The sequence below is a fragment of the Mycteria americana genome, chromosome 2 (genome assembly GCF_035582795.1).
Source record: "Mycteria americana isolate JAX WOST 10 ecotype Jacksonville Zoo and Gardens chromosome 2, USCA_MyAme_1.0, whole genome shotgun sequence".
Lineage (NCBI taxonomy): Eukaryota > Metazoa > Chordata > Aves > Ciconiiformes > Ciconiidae > Mycteria > Mycteria americana.
The window spans coordinates 126,257,940-126,283,010 of NC_134366.1; positions in this window are offsets into that span (position 1 = coordinate 126,257,940).

Genomic DNA, 25,071 nt, shown 5'->3' on the forward strand with positions numbered 1-25,071 from the left:
CAGGTCTATCATTTATAATTTCATTACAAATTACTTAAAAGTGAAGTCTAGCAGTACTACCTACGTTTTTATTATACTGTGTTTCAGACAAACAAATACATTCAGTACATAATGTTATTCCAAAGAGTTTTCCAGAATTAAATGAGTTGCATTAGATGCTCTAATGGCAAGGAAGAGATGTTGTCTAAGCAACTTTTTTGACTCTGCCAGCAAAGGTTTGCTGCAATGTCAGAATTAGAGCCACATTGCCCTAGCAAAGTTGGAAAACCCAAACTCTTGGGACTGAAGAACTCTTCACAGAATCAACATCTGTATCTTGAGGATTATATGAAATAGGAACGCCAAATTTAAAATGTAGGAAAGCAAAAATGTGTACTCTAAGTTTGATGAAGGGAAATGGCTTAAACTGTTCCTCTACAGCCTGAGTACAGCTATTATTTGATTGTATCACATGTAATAACATCAGATGATTAATCTACAGACACACAATTTAGGTGACAAAATTACTAGTCATAGATAACTAACATGACTAAAATATGTTGGTCAATAACAGTGGAAATAATCTATGATTCTGACTTGAATGATATGCAGAATAGGCAGTGGTACATATGACATATAAAAAGTTTCTGACAAAACTGAACTAACACACTTAGCAGTTCTAGGCAACATGCAGTATAATTTTGGCGACTCAGGCCTGTGGTATAATTTAGGGCACGTTTATGTGTCTTCCTATTCTACTTAGCTCTATGATGCTTTAAAAGCTTACTAGACTTACAAACAGTCTAACAAAGCTAAGGACAGATTGACAGTGGTAGCTGAGATCATGTGTGGCAGATGATAGACTTTGAAGGCTTAGATTTTTTTGAAAAGTCCAACTATCAGATTGTGTATGTCTGATTTCCATTTGCAGTGTAAGCTGTAGGGTAACAAGGGCAAGGCTCCCCGCTAGACCCCAGTTACTTTCTATCACTCTGGTCAGATAACTTGGGTTTGCTGCTGTTGTGCTCAAGGGAAGTAACATGCTGCAGCCCACAGCAGCACACTGCTCAGTCTGGCCTCTGCTCTGCTAAGTTTCAGGTGTAAGATCACCCTTTACTTTCATTTTTCCTTTTCTCAAGCTTTTCTCTGGGTTTTAGGAAATGAAAAGAATGAGTAGGATGTTGCTTAATTTATTTTGTCAGCATGACTTTTGGATTTAGATTTCCAAAGCTGATTAGGGGATTAAGCCGCACAACTGCCATTAATGTCAACCTCTTTTTAGTTAGTTTGAGAATTAAAACATGCATCTTTGGGGTTCACTATTTAATGATGGTATAAATTTTATATAGAAATTATGGGATTCTGTAACAAGGAACAATTGGGACGAAATTTTTCTCAGCTAGTTCTACAAGAAACTTTTGCTGGACAATGGTGGAACAAGTCAAGGTGAAGCAAGGAAGTAGAATGTGCCCTCAAATAATAAATGAATTAATCCAACTTTCTGAATTTTAGTGATATATGCAAACAAATCTGATTAAATTCATACTCAGTGAGAAATAAACATATGAGAACCCCATATGAGAACAACTTGGGTTTAGGAAAGCTTTGAAAAAATGATGACCAGAAAGAAATCTTAATCCAATTTTAAAGATTGTAGTCCCAATGAAACAAAAAAATGGCTGTGCCATTCATAATGAATCAATATTTGTTAACTTCTTTTTTGTGTTTTGTCACATTGATCATGATTACAAATGCCAGACTTGAATCTACATTTCCAGCTTCCATACGAAAGGTGCATCAAACAAACACTGCATGATCTGACAGCACAGTAGTCTTTTGTTCCTAAAGAACAAAAGAATAATTAACTACACTCATGCCTGGGATGTCTGACTTTTCATTTGAGATGTTGTTCCTATTATTTCAATAGCATTTCTTACTATTTGTCCTCTGGACTGACATTGGATTTGAATGCAAAGGCTGAGAAGTCTGTCTTCTTTTTCTGGCCATCATTGATATGGATGATTTGAATTGTTCTCTTCATATGTTTTTAAAATATACTAATTTCCTTTATGTCTGCTTAGCAAAATAGAGCACTTAATTGTAAAGAACTCTACCTGAATATCATTTCTCCTTCCCACTTCTTATAAAAAGTTATCTTCAACAATAATGAAATAGTACATGGGACAACAGTTCAACCTAATAATTGGCATTTAGGAATGTCAATTTAACATTGACAGTTTACAGAGTATCATAGTTATGTACTGATATATATCAAGCATTAAACTGACCTTTTTATGAAATGTTCACAATACTTTACAAAGCTCATATAAGGAAAGAAAATAATGAGACTGCTTTGGTATTGTGGTTGAATCTTGTATATATATATCTATAAAGGAAAGTCAGCTTTTTGAAGTGTGGCATCCACTTCAGACTGTAGAAATGATGTACACAATGTACAGATATGCATAATTAAACAGCTTAGATTTTGAGATAACGCTCGCAGACAAGAAGTACGGTGTAACTAATCTCTGTTACAGGGTGTTCTTCCTTCATACAAAGGCTTTCTAAGAGGTGAAAGTGTTGTTGATATTATTGGTATTTGTTATGCACTCAACAAATTAATCTGGAAGTTAGTTTCAATGAGAATGGAGATCTGGTATTAATTTGCTTTAGTTCTGGTTTCAGATCAGTATTCTACAAGCATATTTAACTCATTTTATAGTGATTCATTTTGACTTTATTTTTTATTCCTATACTGTTGATCTACAATGAGCTTCCTCAAGATATCATAACAGAAATTATCTCATGTTTGCATAGAATAAAATTTCTGAAATGACAATGTGGCTATCAGATGTACTAAAATTTAGTGTACTAAAATATAATTATAAATGCAACTGTTTCAATTGCTAGTACAAAATAGAAGCTAATTTCAGTGTCTGGAAATCTCACATGAATTCTATGAAGAATGTCTTCACCAACACTTTTATTTTCAATTTCACAAATAGAAATTAAACCTTGGGTTTCAAATTAGGAAATATTACATTTTTCATTAAACTGGAGAGAATTAAATTAACAAAAGAGCAATTTTATGCATTACTTTAATCTGAAATTGTACCTCTGATGTAAAAAAATCTTTTCGTACACTCTGATGTGCAAAATCTTTTCCTAGTAAGTACCACTAATAGAATAATGGATATTGTATTGTATTGTATCATACTATCACAGAATCATAGAATGCTTTGGATTGGAAGAGACCTTTACAGGTTTAGTCCAACTCCTCTGCAAGAACAGGGACATCTTTAACTCGATCAGGTTGCTCAGAGCCCCATCCAACCCGACCTTGAATGTTTCCAGGGATGGGGCCTCCACTACCTCTCTGGGCAACGTGTTCCAGTGCCTCACCACCCTCATTGTAAAAAATTTCTGTCTTAAATCCAGTCTAAATCTGCCCTCCCTTAGTTTAAAACCATTGCTCCTTGTCCTGTCACAGCAGACCTTGCTAAAAAGTCTGTCCCTGTCTTTCCTATAGGCCCCCTTTAAGTACTGGAAGGCTGCTATAAGGTCTTCCCACAGCCTTCTCTTCTCCAGACTAAACACCACCAACTCTCTCAGCCTTTCTTCATAGGAGAGGTGTTCCAGCCCTCGGATCATCTTTGTGGCCCTCCTCTGGACCTGCTCCAACGGCTCCATGTCCTTCTTGTGCTGAGGGCTCCAGAGCTGGATGCAGTACTGCAGGTGGGCTCTCACCAGAGCAGAGGGGCAGAATCACCTCCCTTGACCTGCTGGCCACACTTCTTTTGATGCAGCCCAGGATACGGTTGGCCTTCTGGGCTGTCAGCGCACATTGTTGGCTCATGTCCAGCTTTTTGTCCATCAGTAGCCCCAAGTCCTTTTCCGCAGGGCTGCTCTTGATCACATCATCCCCCAGCCTGTATTGAAACCGAGGATTGCCCCAACCCAGGTGTAGGACCCTGCACTTGGCCTTGTTGAACTTCATGAGGTTCACACAGGCCCATTTCTCCAGCTTGTCTAGGTCCCTCTGGATGACATCCCATCTTTCTGGTGTGTCAGCTGCATCCCTCAGCTTGATGTCATCTGCAAACTTGCTGAGGGTGCACTCGATCTCACTGTCAATGTCATTGATGAAAATGTTGAACAGCACTGGTCCCAGTATGGACCCCTGAGGGACACCACTTGTCACTGGTCTCCATCTGGACATTGAGCCATTGACCGCTACCCTCTGGATGCGACCATCCAACCAATTCCTTATCCACTGAACAGTCCACCCATCAAATCCGTATCTCTCCAATTTAGAGAGAAGGGTGTTGTGGGGGACTGTGTCAAAGGCCTTACAGAAGTCCAGATAGATGACATCCATTGCTTTTCCCTTGCCCACTGATGTGGTAACTCCCTTGTAGAAAGCCACTAGGTTGATCAGGCAGGACTTGCCCTTGGTGAAGCCATGCTGGCTGTCTCAAATCACCTCCCTGTCCTCCATGTGCCTTAGCTTAGCTTCTAGGAGGATCTGTTCCATGATCTTCCCAGGCACAGAGGTGAGGCTGAAAGGTCAGTAGTTCCCAGGGTCATCCTTTCTACCATTTTTAAAAATGGACACAATGTCTCCCTTCTTCCAGTCTCTGGGGACTTCACCTGACTGCCAAGACTTTTCAGATATTATGGAGAGTGGCTTGGCAGCTACATCAGCCAATTCTCTCAGGACTCTGGGATGCATCTCATCAGGTCCCATAGACTTAGGTATGTTCAGGTTCCTCAGGTGGTCATGAACCTGATCTTCCCTTACAGTGGGAGGGGCTTTAGCCCCCTGGTCCCCAGCATGTTTTCCCTTGACTCGGGAGGGGTGAGGAGAGCGGTTGCCAGAGAAGACTGAAGCAAACAAGTTGTTGAGTACCTCAGCCTTCTCCTCATCTGTTGATACTAGGTGACTATTCTTGTTCATTAGTGGAGGTATGCTTTCTTTAACTTTCTTTTTCTAGCTGATATACCTGTAGAAGCCCTTCCTGTTATTCTATGCATCCCTTGCCAAGTTCAGCTCCAGCTGCGCCTTGGTCTTCCTGACCCCATCCCCACACAAGCAGGCAGCATCCCTATACTCTTCCCAGGTTACTCGTCCCTGCTTCCACTGCCTGTGCAGTTCCCTCTTGCTCTTTAGTTTGCCCAGCATGTCTCGATTCAGCCATGCTGGTCTCTTCCCTTCCTTGCCTGATTTCCAACATCTGGGGACCGAGAGCTCTTGCGCTTTACGGAAAGCATCCTTAAAGATCTGCCAGTTCTGTTCTGCTCCCCTGTCCCTGAGGACCATTTCCCAGGGGTTCCTACTGACTAACTCCTTGAAGAGCTGGAATATTGTTTTCCTAAAATTTAGGGTCCTGACCATACTCCTCACCTGGAGTATAGTCCATACTCCACCATATCCCTCAGGACTGTGAACTCCACCAATGAGTGATCACTGCAGCCTAGGCTGCCTCCAATATTGACGTCACTGATGAGCTCACTTGCATTGGTGACCATCAGGTCCAGTATCGCATCCCCTCAGGTAGGGTTGTCTATTACCTGGGTTAAGAAGTTATCCCCAATGCACTCCAGGAGTCTCCTGGATTGCCTACAGCTCGCCGTGCTACTTTTCCAGCAGATGTTGGGGTGGTTGAAGTCCCAGTAGGACAAGAGCTTGTGAGCGTGAAGCCTCCTGTAGCTGGTGGAAGAAGGCTTCGTCACTAGGCTCTCCTTGATCAGGCGGCCTGTAGCAGACACCAGCCACAAGGTTCCCTTTGTTGCCTCTGTCTCTAATTCTTACCCATAAGCTTTTGACCTGCTCGTGGCTATTCTTCAGGGACAGCTCTTCACACTCTATCCATTTCTTGATATAGAGGGCAACATCTCTGCCCCTCCTTCCCCACCTGTCCCTTCTGAATAGCCTGTAGCCATTGATAGCCACACTCGAGTCATGGGATTCGTCCCACCAGGTTTCAGTAATGGCAATCAGGTCATAGCTTTCTAGCAGCACGGTAGCTTCCAGCTCCTCCTGTTTGTTGCCCATGCTGCGTGCATTCGTGTAGAGACACTTCATCTGGGCTGTTGGCCATGTCTCCTTCCTAGCGGAACACCCCTTGTTTCCCTTAAGGTGTTCCACAGAAGTTTCCTTGTTGGCTCCTATTACCTCAGGAGCCTCCAGCTCACCTCCACAAGACTTTGACTGTGGTGCAGTGTCCCCAGCATACCCCTGGCCAACAGGTTGAGGGCCCATACTAACATCTCGTCCCTCAAACCATTGTGTGTCCTCCTGCAACTTGCTGCAGGCAAGCCTGATATGTTCCCCCTCCCCCTTCACATCTAGTTTAAAGCCCTGTCAATGAGCCCCGCAAGCTCCTGGGCAAAGACCCTCTTTCCCCTTTGAGAAACGTAGCTCCCATTTGACACCATCAAGCCTGGTGTCGTGTAGGTCACCCCATTGTCAAAAAAACCAAAATTGTGATGTTGACACCAGCCACGGAGCCACGTATTAATAGACTGGGTCCGCTTGTTCCTTCCAATGTCACTGCCCACAACTGGAAGGAGGGAGGAAAAAATCACCTGTGCCCCAGATTCCCTCACTAACCGTCCCAAGGCCCTGAAGTCTCTTTTCATCTCTCTTGGGCCACATACTGCAACTTCGTCACCTCCCTCATGGAAGAGCAGTCATGGGTGGTAGTTGGAGGGCTGTACCAGGCTAGGAAGTTTCCCAGTGATATCTCTAACCTGGGCTCCTGGGAGGCAGCAGACTTCCCTATAAGAAGGGTCTGCCTGACATATTGGACCCTCTGTTCCCCTCAGCAGGGAGTCTCCTACAACTACAACGTGTCTTTTCTTCCTTGTGGAGGTTGTGGTAATACGAGGGGTATGCCTTTCTGGTCTTGGCTGCTCCTCTGGTGTAGATGGATTGACATCCTCATCGTCCACTGACTGGTCCTCCACTTCTAGAGCTTTATATCTATTGTGCAGAGGCACCTGGGGAGGTGTGGTGGGCAAGGAGGGCATTCGCTTGCTGCCCTGTTTGCGGACTTGCTTCCACTCACTGCTTCCCCTTAAGTCCCTGCCTACATCCTGGTGGGGGGAGGATACTGAATCCCCAGGCTTTTTCTGGTGGCTGTCTCTGTTCATGTTCCTGGGGGTCAGAGTGCGGTTCCACAAGTCTCTCTCTTGCTCAGACTCCCTGATGCTCCTTAGTCTATCTACATCCTCTCTTAGCTCTGCCACCAGGCAGAGTAGATAGTCCACCTGATCGCCCCTTACACAGCTGTTCCCTTCGCTGCCATCGGATTCCAGCGCAAGCCGGTGGCACTCCCGGCAGCCGGAGACCTGGACGGCTGTGTGTTTTCTTGGGAGCTCAGTCTGGGTTGATGAATCCTGTCTGGCGGGTGCAGAGGATGCAGCCTTCTGCCGAGTGGGTACCATGGCTAGGCCCTCTCTCGCCAACTGAGCTTTTTGAACTTACCTCCTCAGCTCGGAAAGAGGCTGCGCCTTGCCCGCGCAAACTGGCGCGCCACGCCCTTCTGACGCGCTCCTGCTCGCTCGCGCTCCCTGGGGCCTGCTCTGGTACGGGAGGGCCATTGGCCCCGTCACTCTTGTGTGTGAGTGGGGCCCCGTCACTCTTGTGACTGAGTGGGGCCCCGTCACTCATTGGCCCCGTCACTCTTGTCCCCACACGCTGAGTCAAAGCCGGCCTTTGTCAGGAGCTCCCGCCTTCCTGCTCAGGGCGGGAGGTGGACGCGGTGACCCTCTTTCTCCAAGCGTGTTTTTTTCTTCCCTGCCCGTTTTTTTGCCGCGGTTTAGCCATTTCAGCAATGGCCCCCCGATGCGGTCCTCTGTCCCAGAGCTCTTTGCCTTGGTGGCTTCGCTGCAATGGCCATTATATTGTATTATATTATATTATGTTATATTATATATTACCCAATGGCAAGCAAAACCAAGTTGAAAATCTAAGTCTACACCTGAAAATCTTTTAATGTACTTTCATACCAAAATACTGTTTTCTGAGGACAATGTTCATAAAAATTAAACCATGTTTTCACAATATTTTGAAGAAAAGCAGCATAAAATAGGAGGAAAGAATGCAAACAAGGGGCCCAATATGAAACCTATTTTACCGTAAATGTATTTACTCTGAGGTGAATATTATCACAATTACATGAACACAAAAAATACCATTTATAATTTGCTCATTCTAAACCTGACCCTAGGTCTTGGATTTGCTCTGAATTACTTAAGTTGACAATGGTCTCAAGAAGACTACAAGCTCCTCACCCCAGTGCCATGGAGCTCCAGGAAAACATCGCCACTTTAAGAGAGGCAGAAATATCTCTGGAACCAGGAGCAAAACAGTTGGTTCAGCATGCTATAGTTCCCTAATGTGCTAAGACCTCCAGACCGCTGAACATGTATGACTAGACTTTCAGAGCTTGTAGTTGAACTTCCATGTCAAATCACCCCTGATAGTCTTATCTCTCCCAATGCTTTCCACCACTGACCTCATGCATGCCTGCTCTGTTTTACATTTAAAGGGTTGGTTTTGTGGAGAAGAGTTTCTTCCAGAACCTTTTATTCTACTGCTGTCTTGGTTGTGTGGGAAAATTAAACAAGCAGCAGAGCTCTTCTGTGCTTTTTTGAGCTATGTTCAAAACTGCGTGGCAAGACTGGCACACATGACATTGTGCATTTCTGTATATGTCTACTATATTCACTACCCCAGTCTATTTAATAGACCAGTTTCCTTGTAAATATGTCTGAAGTAGATCTTGTTTGCACTTTCATTATGAAAAATAACATTCTGGTTTGCAACTTAAAAATAGGTGTTGTCAAGACAGAAGGTTTTGGAGTTTTTTTATTTAGAAATAAATGAAATCTCAACAGTAAGTTAAAATCAGCTGTTTTCCACAGGATTTTTTTCTTTTGTACTAAAAGTGTATTTTGGTTCCCTGAAAGATTCCCTATCAGATTTATCTGATGGCTGTATTCCTAATATCTTCAAATCTCTAATTGCGCAATAAGAATTGTATCTCAAGGTGAGAATGGAAAAATTAAAATTTCCATACAGTTCCTTGCTTTGATACTTGAAGTATTTTAAACACCAAATCAACCATAATTGTACCAAATAAATGTTTTTAATGTTTTCTTTCAGCCTGAATTTTTTATCTTGATTGAAAAAAAGAAAATATGTGAGCAACGTTTTCTGTAGGATGAAAACCTACAGAATTCCTCGCAACCTGGAACTCCAAGATGTGTAACTTTGCTTCAAAATAAAATCCCCTACCTCCTCACCTGCTGCAGTATGAGGCTGTAGCTTTCATTTTGTTACTTAAAAACGGATTCATGAGGTGACATCATTAGTGATATTAGTGAGATAAAAATCACCATCGCCACTCATAACTTGACATACAATACTGTCCTTCAGGACTTTTTGTTTTGTCTGTTTTCTCTTAAGATGATATGTTAAAATTATTTTGCAAATAAATATTCATCTAACAGATATGGGATCAGCTAAAAAAGGCTGTTTGACAAAAAAATGGGCGCTGCCTAAGCAATACAGATTTTAATGAAAAATAAAGTCTAAACAAATCATGAGGCTTGATTTATAGACTCAACACTTTTTTTTTTTCAAATTATCATTTTGGAAAAAAGTAATAGTAGTTGTTTAAGTATTTTTCTGCACTTCATCAGCTGCTATAACAAGTGATCACTCATATCAGAAAAGTCCTGACAGATTTTCACAGTGTTCTTGTTACAGTATATTAAACTGGCATCTAATTCTTTGAAGCTGCATAGTGGTTTTCAGAGTACATGAATATTATGCTCTGTGAAAATCACTCACGGAAAGAATAAAAATCAGGGGTTTGGTACATACAGTTCCAAGTTACACAGCTGCAAATCCAATTGTGCTTGTATGATGTGATCTATTCTCCTTGAAAAAAGCCATCTGTGATAACTCCGACTTGCTCTGGACATCTAAACAAACTTTGCATCATGGAGCAAACACTATCTACTCCTAGTTCTGTGTGAACTAGTACTGTGCGACCTTTGTCAAATTTAACTTTCTGCAAGCCACAGCTGTATATCAGTCTTCCCAGGTACCTGTTTAAATAGTCAATTACTCTGTGCACCCCATTATAGCATCCACACTTCTAAGGAACACAATGCAAAACAAAATCTTTTTCTTTTCCCCCTCAGGAGTCTCAGCTGGCATGTCAGGCTGCATCTAGACTAGTACACAGAAAGGACCTAAGTCTAAGCCGCTTCTCTGTCCAGGGGGGACATGTCACAGCCTGCCATCATATGCTTCAACCCCTCTTTTCTCTCTTCACCTTCCTCCAAGCAGGGTAGCTTCATCCATTCCACCTCCTGGGAACAGTGGTTTTTCTTTGCTGTTCCCTGAACAATGCCTGCTTGTTTGTGAGAATGCTAACTGCCACAGATTAAAGTTGTGGTGGGGATGTGCAAGTAATTAAAAAGTATGAACCACCAGAAGCCCAGGCCCTAGACATAGAATTCACCACTCCATACATAGCTTATCTTCCCAGAACTCCTCCCGGTTGGCTGAAAGCTTTGCCCTACTTTACACTAAAAGCTTTTGCTTTCAAACCGCCTGGTTTTGGCTTTTTTTTTTCCCCTGGACACAGTATCTTTGCTGAAACCCCTTCTATTCTCCCAACATCTGTTTCCTCTATCCCCTAAGTTCTAATTCTCCAGAAATCCTGAGTAAAAATAGCCTAACCTCCTTGTTGCTCTCCCTTGGTGTTTCTTTCATTCCTCTTCCAATCTTGTCAGAGTGTTTTGTCATCCTGTGGATACACAGCATCTCTGGGAGAAAAAGTATGTGCATTGACAAGCTGCTTCCCAAAACTAGACTACATCATAATAGGCAACAGATTGTGGAGTCATACAAGAAAGTAATTTGGAACGACTGCTTTCTTTACTTCTGCACAACATGATTAAGGCCCATGATCAGTGACTCATTTGAATTACCCTGAGGCAATACAGTATTATCCTCAAAATCTTGTTTATGGGCAAAGTAGAAGCATACCTTACAGACAAGTAAAGCCAAGAATTTACTGTTAGTATAACTGAAATCTGAAGAGTGTAGTCATTATTAGTGCAGGTTTAATTGCTACAGGAAAAGAAATAACAATGCAGCTTACAGGCTTCCTAGTTTCCTGCCGTTTTCCTGGTTTTATGCCTACTCTCTCCCTGCTCCTCTGCATTGTATGGTGGGTAGTTTCACTCTGGTGGTGGAGGTTGGGGGATGTTACCATGAGCAACTGGAGTCCTTCACCAGGAGGAACATGATGTTCATGTTGATAGCTTCTTCTCCCTCCCTCTAGAAGGGAGACATTTTTAGACATTTGCTAATATGCTTTACACCTTTGCTCATTCTTCATTGATCTGCAGCTCCACACTACATCTGAATTTGCTATATACAGTGCCTTTTAAGTGTGGAAGATACTATTTCTTTGCTCTCTCTGTTACTCCTAAAGCTAGCTGTGCCTAGCTCTGGGTCTGCATTTCTTTGATTAACCATGTTCATATCTGTGGGGTCTCCAGTGCCGAGCTTGTGCCCCATCCAATGCCTCCACTCCTCTACCCTGCATCTGGTGTCTCCTCTTCTCTAGTGCCAGCCCTGTATTTCTCCATAGTTCATCGTTATGTTAGAGTCATAAATATCTCATTCTACATAGAATAACTGCTTTTACTGCAATCTATACAAAACATTGCTCGCACCACACAAAGATAAACGAAAGGAAAACAAATTAACTGTAGGTCAATTAGAGAAACTGCTGTCACAACTAAGCTGAGTAAAAGTTGCAGGCGGCTTAGGAGTTCAGGTAGAGCAAGCCTGACTAGCCTCAGTCCTGAAGCCTTGCAAATTTAGCACAAAGTTATGGCCTGTTGCTAGCAATAGAAATACTGTATTATAGGGCTACATGGTTGCAATAGTTCTATCAAATCAGGTGTTCCATATTAATGGTGAACAATTAATTTTTTTTAGGGAGCAATAAACAATGTCAGAACAAAATTGAATATTTTTCTACAAAGCACTCACAAAAGTATGAGATCCATGGCTAAAGTATCAACTTCTGGCTGTAGTACGTGATTAAGAAGCATAACAGTATGTAAGCTAGAAGCATGAAGGTAGTTAAACTGAAATCCTTTCTGTCGCTGAGTGTGGCAGCCTCACAGATCGCAGGCACACAGCCATCAGCAGGGACTTTGCAGTCACGGCAGTAACTTGTAGTTCAGTTGTTTTTGATTTTGTCACACTCTTTTTGTCATATCAAGATAGTACACCATCAAGGAGCTTTTCTGGTTTTGCCAAGGTTGCAGCAAACTTTAGTGATCTGGATATTGATATTGGATCTTACGGTATACCAGAGCTACTCTCATTACCTCATGATGTCCCCGCCACTGGCTAGAAATATATGGCCTCATAGAAAGATGGAAGGACATATTTTTTTCTGGCTGAAATACCTATTTCTTTTCCAGCAAGGGCTAAGTAAGACTTTCTGGCACAATTGTGTAAGAGATCTTACATACTCATTTATCTGCGAGGCACACTGACCAAGGCTGGCTGCACCCAAATGGTGACCTCACTGCTGTTGTCTTCAGATCTGGGTGCCGTTGTTACTATTGCCTCTATAGAGCCATGCACAGACGGTGAGAAAGAGGCATAACAACCCACCTCAGTCATTTTCATCTATTTCCTTCAACTCTGAGTGCATGCTTCCATCTGTGTAGGATGGCCTTATACAGGTTTTTCTGCCAGTACCTGACATACCGAATGATGCAAAATTTTCCTGTTTATCTTAGTTGACTTTGCACCAACTCCTTGATACTTAACTTCTCATAGTGTGTAACTCCTTATATCCATAGTGCTTAGCTGAGCTAAATGGGTATAATTTTCTTGTAAGTTTGAGATACCTTTAATAGATTATACAGAATTTACATAACTACTCACTATGCTTTTGAGCTGAAAGTATGCTTTTCTCTATTATTATGTTATTAATTGTGATTTCTTAAAAAGAAAACAAACAAAACAAAACCAAAAAACCACCCTACAATTTAAAATAACAAAACTTGAAGAATAGACCATAGAACTTTACCACAAGAAAAGCATATCTTTGGAAAAGAAAGTACGTTTTGATCTGTAAACTTGAAGTGATGGGGAATCTTCCACTCCCTTTTCAAAGTGAAACTGCTCCAGTCAGTCGGTACTGCCACTCCTTATCTTATTTCTCCCTTCACATACCTCAAAGCAGTGTTCTCAGACAAAGCTCCTTCCCCAAGGGTGCTTCCATGGTGTAGTGCCTAAATATGCCTGGAACATGGATTAAAAACATGAGGCACCACTTTCCCCTCTGCGCAGACAGAATAGAAAGCATAGAAAACAGTGCTGGAAAGGACCTCCTAAAAAGTTCCTATTTACCCTATTAACTAAATACAGGGTCAGTTTCTCTCTGTTTTGGAATATGACATTCCAAAACCCAGAAGGATGTTAAGGATTTGCTCCAGTTTTTACTTGTCTATTCTGCGAAGTTTTAGGAGCTTTGGTAAATATCTTTAAGGATTGCCATGTAAGTATGTACTTTACAGACATTAATCGTATGACTGACATGCTAAAGTTTGGTATGGTGAATTTTTGGATCTTAATTCATGTTGAAAGTGTCCTCATTGTCTGTGAGTTGTTCAGAACCGTGTCTTATAGTGTTGATATAAAGCGTGATCAACAGTAAGCTCATTTTAAACATCACAGTCTGGTTTTCACACCACAAGGTATTTATGTACTCACTTCCAGTTGATGTGGAGGATAAACCCCAATGCATTTTCTAAATTTCAAGCTTCTGGGAAGTGCTTCTTTTATGTCAAAATGGAATGGCAGATCTTATTCTTAATTTATGTCCATACTTTTGCTTGTAATTTTCTAGTACTAAAACATTCCCTCTATAGAGAAAAATGCTGAAGGAAGAGCAAAACAACAGATATTAAGAAACCCTTAAACATTGGCTTATTAAAATGAAAACTACATCCAAAAATATTTTTGAAACAGATGTTAGTACTTGGGATGTAAATTGAACATTTATGAGATGTAGCCAAAAATATGTAACTTTTTATTCTTTGGATATATATTGTAAGGCATAACAATATACATGCAACAAGACTGCACGCCAAAAAAACCCGACAGCAACAGTATTTTGTTGTCACATTCAATGCTAAAGGTGCTATCCAAAGTCTTCACTGTATCTCTATTTTCTCAATATAAAACTTTGTATAAAGCCTGAAAAATGTCATGCATGCCCTTATCCCATTAACAGCGACTCTTATGTCTTAGCATAGAATTACTAAACATCGAGATAAAATGAAATCTGTACACAATCCCAGTTCTAAGGTGTCTACACAGTGGGTTTCTCTGGTGCCAGTACATAATAGATGAGAATTCATCCTCTGCCTCCACAAATATTTCACAAGGCCTCCACCTTTCCCAACAGCTCTCCGGCTGGAATAGCTACTGCATCACAACTTGCAAGCAGCTGGGTAACATCTTTATATTTTTTTATCCATACAGCTTCTTACTTCAGCCTTTAAATTTGACCATAGTTCAAATGCTACAAGTAGTACTTGTATCACAGTTTAAGAGCTGCTGGAGGGTTCCTCGGGTTTGAATGAGTGTGAGTTTTATCACCACTGACTCTGTTGGTTTTTGCATTGCTTCACATGCTGTGCCCTGGAGAGCTTTTGTGTACATTCCCTCAGTTATCATCTCAGAACCTCTAATTTCCTCGGGAACGTCCCATGATCCAGCACTCCTGGTCTCTGCACAACATCACCAATCTTCTTCTTTCACCAGAGGGGTCCATTCAGGGCTCCAAGTACAGCCTGCAGGCAAGTCCATGACTTGCATGCAAGCTGCCACCAATGTGCTACAAACGGCACTGGCGTAAGCAGACCCACCACTGAATCCAGAGAAGAGCCTGTGGTGCTGCCCCAGAACTGACAGACACACAAAAGGTTGGAAAACTTAGACTGTCTGCTCCTTCCTAAAATTATTTCAATATTTACCTCTATTTCTGACTTGAGTGTTGAGGGAACTCCAAAATTCCTCAGGGACTGATAGAAGAATTTTGGACTCTTATTACTTGGAATGTTTCTAATTCTAGTGGAAAACTTAGAATTATTAAATCACTCCCCCCCCTCCCATATACTTTATGCAAGCACAATGTTTGTCTCATAAATGGAAGGAATCTAAATAACAGATACTAATTTTTTAATTATATTCTAATATTACATATTGATGCCTTAAAATATGTATATGAGGCATCAGTTTGATATTTTCCTTAGCAGCAGCCTTCTTAGATTTCCCAGTGCAATTCCAATTGACTGTGATATTCATAGGAATGAAGACGTAGATGTAGAAAAGATTTATTGTGTGGTCAGTCCACCTTCCTGCCAGTATGTTTGTGCATTTTATACTGACTTTTGCAAGCTAGTTTAAAATGATTCAGACAATAAGATTTCTACTATCACTGTGGTGGAAACTAATAGATCTGCAGGCAAGTAAGCTTCTCCTAATAACTCCTTCTTTCCTGAGTTCCCCCCAGTCTGCTGCTGCTTCTCCCTAAATCACTGGTATATAGATATAATTTTTTTCCTATTTATACTTTCAAAGTAGGTATAGTCTTCAGTTGTTGCTTAGGTGATCTGTATAATTTCATTTGTTTATTTTCTCTTTATAAATCAGACATTGCAGTTTCTGCTGGCTCTGTTACACTTAAAAACAAAACATATTTGCAGGTTAAGCTTAATGCACTCTGCTTCACAATTATGGCATGCTGAGAGAAAATGTGTGGTCAGCTACCATAAGTCAGATAGTGGGAGATTATTTGATAAGAAAATAAATACTTCTGAATGTTTCGACACTCCCTGTTTGTAAAGAAGTCTCAGTGATGCAAATCCCTAATCATTGCTGAAAAACATCCTGAAAATTTTGCTGGAAATATACCTGAGAAAAATTATAAGCTTTTCTGTGCTTCTGTTTGTAACGTAGTTATAACATTTAATGGGCACAGCTGTTATAATGTTTATAATTAGTGGCACCTTTAAAAACTATGAAGTTTGATTGTACTCTAGCTGTATTTTTATCTCTGAACATAGTTACAGAGATATTAGACTGACAGTGAATTTGAAAGGTTTGACAAATAGTTAAATACTATAAAAATCCAGATTCATTTGACTGTAATAAACATGTAAGATCACATTAAAAGAAACCAAAGATTTTTATTTTGTGTATAACCATATATTGACTCTCGAAGCCAGTAACACCTGGTTTATTCATTTTCTTTTATGACCTGAGTAAACTTTGTGTAGAAAATTTATACATATTTATAAAGTTAAGAACCCAGCGTGTTTCCTCTGGAAATTCAGTGATTTCCCAATAGTGAAAGCTGTGCTGCTTTTACATGAAGGTGGCCAGTATGAAAAAGGAATAACAATTAAATGTGGGGATCATGTTCAATGCAGACTGATGATGGAAATAGCATTAGCCATTCCAAAAGAAATATTTTTCTGTTTATAAAAACTTGCTGCTATTCACTGTGCAGTAAACCTTATTACACTGAAGACATACATTGCAAGACTGTTATTTCTTTGTAAGCGTGAAGGCATGAGGTGAGTGATAAGATATTCCCACATTGACCAGAAGAGGAATAACTGCAAAAGGTCAGTTACCTATTTTAAAAGTAGTTTAAATATCCTTTCACAAAATGCTATAAGAAGTTTCAAGAGGAATTAACCCTTTGGTAAAACGGTTCTTTACCATGCTTCTTGAGGACTGCAGTGATATTCTGCTTATCTTCTATGACTCTTAGGCATGACTTAAACTGACTTCTCTCATCACCTCCACTCTATCTCTCTCATGAGTTATTCTCCACAAATGCCTATAAATCCAGTGACCTTCCAGAAGACTTTTTGAGCTTATGTAAAAGGGTAAAAGTATGGTACTCTTTTTTCCTAATCAAAACAACTTACAGAAACTCAAAGCAACTGTGGTTCAAAGTTTACAGATAAGGGAGGAGAGAATATCTAATATAGCTCAGCCCATTTAAGTCTTTTGATGCATCATAAAGTCTATTTGAACATTTGTCCGGATGAAAGAGAACCTAGCAGTGTAAGGTTTATCCCACCACAGTAAGGAAATGTAGGGTGATGCTGGCATATACTTTTGGGTAGGAGGTGAATTCCAGGACGAAACACAAGAACACACAAAGGGGTCAGGTGAACTCAAGGTTTATCTGCTCAGGCAGCCCCTGACCAGAAATGGGCTTTTTAAGGCAGAGCAGGGCAAAAATTTTGTAGCATTTCCCCAGATCGCCCTATCAACTTCAGCCAATCTGCAGTTGAATGAAGATGGCCATATAAAATCCTTTGGTTGCCAGAGTCACACCACACAGCTGCATCTGGAATTTAAGAACTGGAAATGAATGCAGGAGAATGAGGGAAGGGAAACATTATGTGCCAGTATCTTGGAGAAAGAACACAAGAGAAAAAAACTTGCAGTAGGAGAAGAAACACACAATAGGAGCACAACTTTGGTGTGTTCTAATAATTTGTTTAATATTCTATTATTGTGGTATTGTTAATCTGAAACTTTTATTAAGATTTGAAGCTCCTGTATCTCTTTATTTCCTAAACACCAAATGCTTGTCCAGCAAGGGATTAAGCAGTAAAAAGAAAATGCTAAAAATAATACTGGCAGTTTGTCTGTCAAAAGAAAACTTGAAGTAATGTGCAAACAAAACTAATATTAAAGTTCAAAAATGAAGGATAGGGAAGGCACCAAGCCCCCAAAAGTACAATGTGACATTTAATAGAATTGAAATGTACCAGTTTTTATCTTCTTCAAAGAGATGAGGAGTCAGCCTGGTACATTTCTGATATGAAATTTCACTATAGGTTGCATTGAATGGTTTAATTTATACTTTGAATTGCCTGGAAGCTACAGAAAAGGTAGTGTGGAGAGGAAAGTCTTAAAACAACCCGAACTGGGGCTGAGGAAGGGTATGTCTTTCTTGCCTAATAGTCAACAATGGACCTTTCTGCTCTTGATGGCCTTGCTACCTCTCTACTCATGACCCTGAAAGTAAACTTTATGTCTCTCTCTTTCTCAGCATGGTTCATACTACAGCTGTTTCCAGTAACTATAGTTTTTATCATTGATCATACCTAGCTATTTCCATCCATTTCCTTTCTAATTTATCCATATGTTATTTTGTTATAAAGATGATCAACACATTTTAGTAAAATTCAGACTGAAAATCTGGAGTACTATATATACAATCTATAATACTAGATTATAATGATATCAGGGTTGTGTTTCATCATCCTGTTCTTTTCTGTTTCTAATTAAGGTGAAGCGTTTGATTTTAGGCATATGGTTACAAGAGCAATGTAGGTGTATAATGCCTTTTTCCTGGGAGAAAATCCAAGGAAAAACTGAGATACAGAGATTCCCACGTGCACAATGTTTTGTGTATTTACATTAAACACAAATTATTTGGCAACATAACTATTTATTTTTCAGGGATGACAGCTGTCAAAGACATGATGCGGACTTGGAGTTAACATTGATTTAAATATATTTCTTCTTTCAAACATAAATTGTTTGAATGTTTTAAAGCTTTCCTTTAAAACATAAGATTTGTTAACAGACAGAAAATGAAGATGAAAAGCCACATCTACATGAAATACTAGATGTCTACACAATTTATAGATATAACAGATCAATTTGTGTGCATTTACAAAACCATTTAGCGTGCACTTAGATGTAAACATACAAGTAGGCCAGGAATGTGTCTTTCTCATGTAGCTTGTTGTTTAAATATAATATATGAATAAAAATTCAAACCAAACTGACTGAGAGGTCATACTTCTCTGGTTCTTCTACATCATAGAATTCTAATTTGCTGATAAAAAGTAACTTTATGAATAGGGGATTTTTGCCTAGCAAAATATCTTTTTTGTGATAATTCAAGATTGGTTTTTTTCCATCCTGGAGACTACTAGAAAAATAATACCAACTTTTTCTTTCTGATAGCTTTCAACAACTTTTTCCTTGTTTTCCTCTAAAACAGTTTTGCACAGTTGATTTATGACAGAAATTGTGAACCATGAACAAATATCATAAACTATGAACAGAAATCAGATTTCAAATTCTTAAGCTTTATGTTTACAGAAATTTTATTTGAATTAACTTAGTTTAATTCAAAAATATAAACATGCCACAAGTCATGTGCTAAATGAAAACCATTAGAAATGCATCTAATAAACAATAAGTCTAATTTATAAACTCATTACTGCAGTAGCTATTCATCAATAATATAAAAATAGTTTGGTTTTTTTTTTTTGTGTTCACACTTTATTTTAGTTTATAGATGTCGTGGTTTAACCCCAGTTGCCAACTAAGCACCATGCAGCCGCTCCCTCACCCTTCCCCCTCCCAGTAGGATGCGGGAGAGAATTTGAAAAGCACAAGTAAGAAAACTCATGGGCTGAGATAAGAACAATTTAATAATTGAAATAGAATATAATAATAATAAAAAAAAAATATAATGAAAAGGAAAATAACAAAAGAGGGGGAGAGAGAGGAAAAAAACCCAGGGAAAAACAAAAAAACAAGTGATGCAGCCGCTCACCACCCACTGACCAATGCCCAGCCAGTTGCCAACTGCTTCCCGCAACCTACTCCCCCCAGTTTCTATACTGAGCATGACTTCATATAGTATGGAATAACCCGTTGGCCAGTTTTGGTCAGCTATCTTGGCTGTGCCCCTTTCCCAGCTTCTTGTGCACCTGGCAGAGCATGGGAAGCTGAAAAGTCCTTGTCTAGTATAAGCACTACTTAGCAACAACTAAAACATCAATGTGTTATCAACATTATTCTCATCCTAAATCCAAAACACAGCACTCTACCAGCTACTAGGAAGAAAATTAACTCTATCCCACCTGAAACCAGGACAATAGAGAAAGATATGTCCACTTAGAAAAGATATAGCATTAGCTAAAGTGTCATAAATAAGCAGAATGGACAGCAAAGAGTTGTAATATTGATGACAGTAACATTTACAAAGGCGATATAATTAGTGAAAGTCTGTTTCTGATTGGCAAGGTATTTAACAAAGTCAGAGAGAAACAACTGAGACATTTGTATTCTAATTCAAGGATCTTTATCATCAAAATGATACTAAAACTACCAGTATCACAGGTCAAACCATATATTATAGGAAGGAGAGAGCAAAATATGCTCAAGTAGCAGCCATGACTTGAAGTAGCTATTGTTTAGCCAAGACCATTGGTAGGAAAGTTTTGTAAATTAGATATTCAATAAAAATGAGAAATTAAAAACAATAACAAGATTAGATTACAGTTTTTGGAGAGTGAAAATAGACCTGTATATGGAATGTAAAAATATTTTTTAAGATCAGCGCTAAAGACCACCTGATGTCCCCTGAATTTTGATAAAAAGAAATCCAATGTGATGGCCAACAGATTTCTTAGCCCAATACTCATTGAAGTTCTGCTATTTTTCACTTGGTTTTGGAAACAGCAAAGGTCATTTTGAGGCTTTCATCACACAAGAATGTGTAAGATTAAAGAGAGCATGAATTGATTTAGTTTAAAAGAAACAGAAGAATCATTAACGGTGTAACTAACATTTTCCTATTCAAATGAGAAAAGTTGAAAAGTGCTGTAATACTAATAAAGTCAATTGGGCAAAGGTGACCTAACTGTGAGAAGTCTTGGAGTCTCTTTCTTCAGTCCGTACGTAGACACTATAGATGAACTTACGTCTCAAAGAACTGGGGAAACTTGGATGGAGTCCAGGTCTGACTTAAGGTTATCTGGAATAAGGAGTCAAATGAGGCCTGCTGGTGAACAAAATATAATTCTCTCTTCACTTTTAGGGAATATGAAATTTTCTTAGAAAATTCTTTTTTTATGTATTAATTTCTTTTATGTATCGTAATTGAATTCTTATTTTTAGAAGTACACACAGTGGGGTTGTACTACCTGTGTCATTGCATAGGAGAAAGGGGCTACATTTTAATGACAGAAAAGCATCTATAAAAATACTGTACGTATTGTGCTCAGTTTAGATTATCTCTCCAAAACGTCTGATGGATGTAAAGCTAAGTTTGAACTTCTGTGTCCACCATTAAAACAATGGGGAAAACAACACAAGAGCATTCAAGCTTTTTCCAGTCAGGCAATCTGTCATCACTGTAAGCACTGCTGTCTGCTCTGCAGTTTTCTACTGCCAGTCCTGTGCTCAATTGCCGTCTGCCAGTCCTCACTAATTGCTATGCAGTTTATACTACTAGTCACTCGCTTTTCTTTCAGGTAACTATCAGTCAAACTTGCTGATGTTTGTGAAATTATCAGGTTTGAAAATACCTCATAAAGAAAAACTGAAATCTATTGAATTTTGGCTTCTGGAATAATGTTTTTTTTGGTAATCCAGAGTATGTGAAAAAGGGTTTATGAGGTTACTATAATTTCAAGGCACATTAACATGTTAGATGCTTATAGTGCAAAGAACAGGCTTGAGCTCCCAACTCTTGCTACACGTGTCTTACATTTGCTTCCTGAACAGACAACTAGATGCTCCCAATATATGAGGAAACCCACAAAGGCCAGCAGTACACACTTGGCTACTTGCCTTATCCAGCAAGAACAGTCATGGTGTGAATTTTTGTAAGGTTGATTTGTGGGTTTAAGAGCTCCTGTGTTGCTTCAATTCCAGATTGAGAGAACAGCCCTTTAGGAACTATTGCCAATTGGCAAAAGGATGAGGAAGCCCATAGATTTATTTCATTTATCCCAAAAGCCAGACAGACCCTTGGCAGCTCACCTGTCAGGTACTCTGAATTTTGGAATCTGTGCCTAGATTGCACAGCAGGATTTTGTATTTCAGTTATGCTTATGAATTTGACAATTTGGGGTCAACTACAGTAATTTTCTGGTCATTTGTCTGTACTTTTCATACCCAGAAGCTGCAAATGAGAAAGGCTGTTTTATTTCCTGTGTAATATTTCAATTAGATTTTGAATAGTTTATAGCAAAAAGCACACATTTTATATTTCTCCTGTGTAAGAGGCATACCAAGACATTTGTGCATGCTTGATCAGGAGTGTTCTGCATGTAATAAGCCCACTTTCAGTTAGACAATCCCAAAGCTCTAAACTAGCAATTGAACTTTCTGCATAGCTAGCTCTTTAATTTTTATGCATGGGTCGTATAATACTGTGAGCTTATATGCAATTATTTTGCTTCAAACCAGAATCAAATTAAACTTACACTTCCCAGTACAAATTGTCTTTGCTAATGTGCCCTACAATCTATCCAGCCAGAAGTTAAAGAGCTAGTTGCAGAACTCAGCACCCAGCCTCTAGTGAGGAAGCTCTTTACCATCTGTATCATGCTTAAGCCAACAGTCCCTGGTAACTCATGACCCCTTCTTGCTCTCAAGTGCTGTGGGAATTAAATATTTTCTTGTCTTCTACACACAAACTAGGGCTGTGCAGGTTAAATAAAACTGCTACTGGGTAGTTAGACACTGAGAAATGCATGAAATCTTTACTTGTGTAGCAAAGTCAATTTTTCTTCTAACCTGGTATTTTGGCAGATTAAAAAAAAAAAAAGGGATTGCAGTTTTTTTGCAGGGCAGGGTCCGGAAATACGTTGGCATTCACTTTTCCTCTGCCTGATCACCGAGATGCAGTCAGATATATATTCTGTGGTACCTGGACATGAACACTCACCTGAAAAACTCAGAGAGAAACCAAAAGCTTGACTCCGTTTCTCTCTTACCAGTTTAGGTCAACAAACATTTACACCTAACTTTGTGTTGCAAACCCAGCTCTTTCCAGAGACCACTAGGCTAAAAACTTCAGCCTTACCTTCCTATCACTTAATTAAGAAAAGTAAATTGGTCATCAGTTCACTTAAATATTACTGGGGACCTTCCTTCAGCAGCTCTTAATCTCTGCATATATTGTAAGTAGACAATTGTAATTAAAAAATGTGTAAAATAAAGCATTTGTGTAAGCCTTTGTAAGATCAAGGCCAGTAATAATGCCCATATAAGATAGGATTCCACAATCTAACTCAAGATCTTCAAATTTTTAACAAAAATAAAAACCTTAGTGCACCTTTAAAATGTCAGTCTTCAGATAGTATGGAAAATGAGTCCAGCAACTTCTGTGAAGCAAAACATTACGCTAATTAATTATGTACCTGTTGACCTGAAGCTATCAGAAGATAAAGAATTTGCTGTTTCCCTTGGCAGATGCTGCAACAATTACCAGCCTGCTCTATCAAAAATATGTATGTTGTCACAAAATTTGAATCTGTCTGTGTTTAATTTCTACCAACTAACATCTCTTGAATTCCTTTAAATAATCATTGTTGGTGAAGTATCTGTGGAGATACTCATTTAAAACATTTGAGAATTCTCTTTACTTTCTCTTTGATAATCTAAACATATCAAGCTTTCTATAGCTTTTACTTTACAGATTTTCTTTAAGCCAGTATATTATCTATCAATGCCTTTTCTTCGCTAATTTTAATCTTTCATCATGCTTTTTAAAGTATGGATGCTAGACCATTATTTCACTACTTTGACTAGCAGTTGCAACTGTTCGGTTTATTTTATTGGATCATTTTTTCTATTCTTATTCATTGCCCTTTGTCTCCAAGTCTGCAGGATCCTATTTTCTTTTTGCCAGGGAGTTGTCCAGAGTTATCACTTCTCAGCTTATAATCACCATTCTGAAGGATATCCCGTATTCTTCTCCATCAAATGGTTTATCCTTTTGCAAGACTGAAGATCTTCAATCCCCTATGGGGATTGAAGTAAAAAAGTGTAAAGTAGCTAATAATGAGTTAAGTAATGATTTCTTATTGGATCTAAAAATTAACAGCTCCAAATAGGATAGAAAACTTCAGAAATATCTATAGCCTCTGATTGTCTGAGAGATGTACTCAGTTTGCTTATAACTATCTGTAAAAGATTGTGTAGACAGACCCTTTGAAATATTTGTTAGGGTAGAATTTAACAGATAAACAAAGAAGAATTATTTTGGTTTTCTGAGCTGATGTGCTTTAAAAACTGTTCCTATAAATATCCTCAAAGAGAACTTACTGCTTATCTTTTTCATCATGTAATTCAGTTCTTTTCATACATGATACCACAAGGGGAAGAGTAACCGACAAAGCTATTAAACAAAGCCCTTGCTATCTGGTAAAAACTTGCTATTACCTGGAACAGTAGGATACTGGAGTATTTAAATACATTTTGGATTGGTTCCTTCATGCTCCTACTAATCTGTTTGGAATGACCAGTCTTTTAAAATTGTGGGTACTATGGTAACTGGATATTTCAAGGCGTCATGGAGACAGAGTACTCTTCTCCTGAGATGAGGTTTTTTGAGTCTGCTGTGAAAAAGCACAGAAAAGGCTTTTTGTTACCTTCTAAATGCAACTACTTATAAATGGTGACTCGTACAAGGGTTGCATGATGCTGGTGTTTTTAACACACCTTTTTTAAAACTACAAAATCAAAACTAAAGTGAAAGGATTGCAGTTGTTCTCACACAATTAAGCCTCCTATGTAGAATGAGCAGAATTTTCTTGGCCAAATGTAAAAAAAAAAAAAAATCTGTCATTTTCTTTAGTGAAAAAGAAAAAAATTAGGATGATTAGCGATGAGTTTCTATTATCTTTATAAAATTTAACAGATTTAGTACATGATAGTTCCTACTTAATCCAGATGTATAGTTTGGGCACATGCTCACCTCTATCTTTGTGACCGATCAAGAAAAGATTTTCAAACTCAAAGTGGGTTATTCTGTAATAGATTTAACTTAGACAATTTTTTTTCTTACTTTCCCCAAATTACCATGCCAATAAACATTTTACTTTTCCTAAGACAATCAGATTCTGTTGCTGTAATGTTATTTGTTTTAAATAAATAAACAAATAAACAATCAAAAACCACAG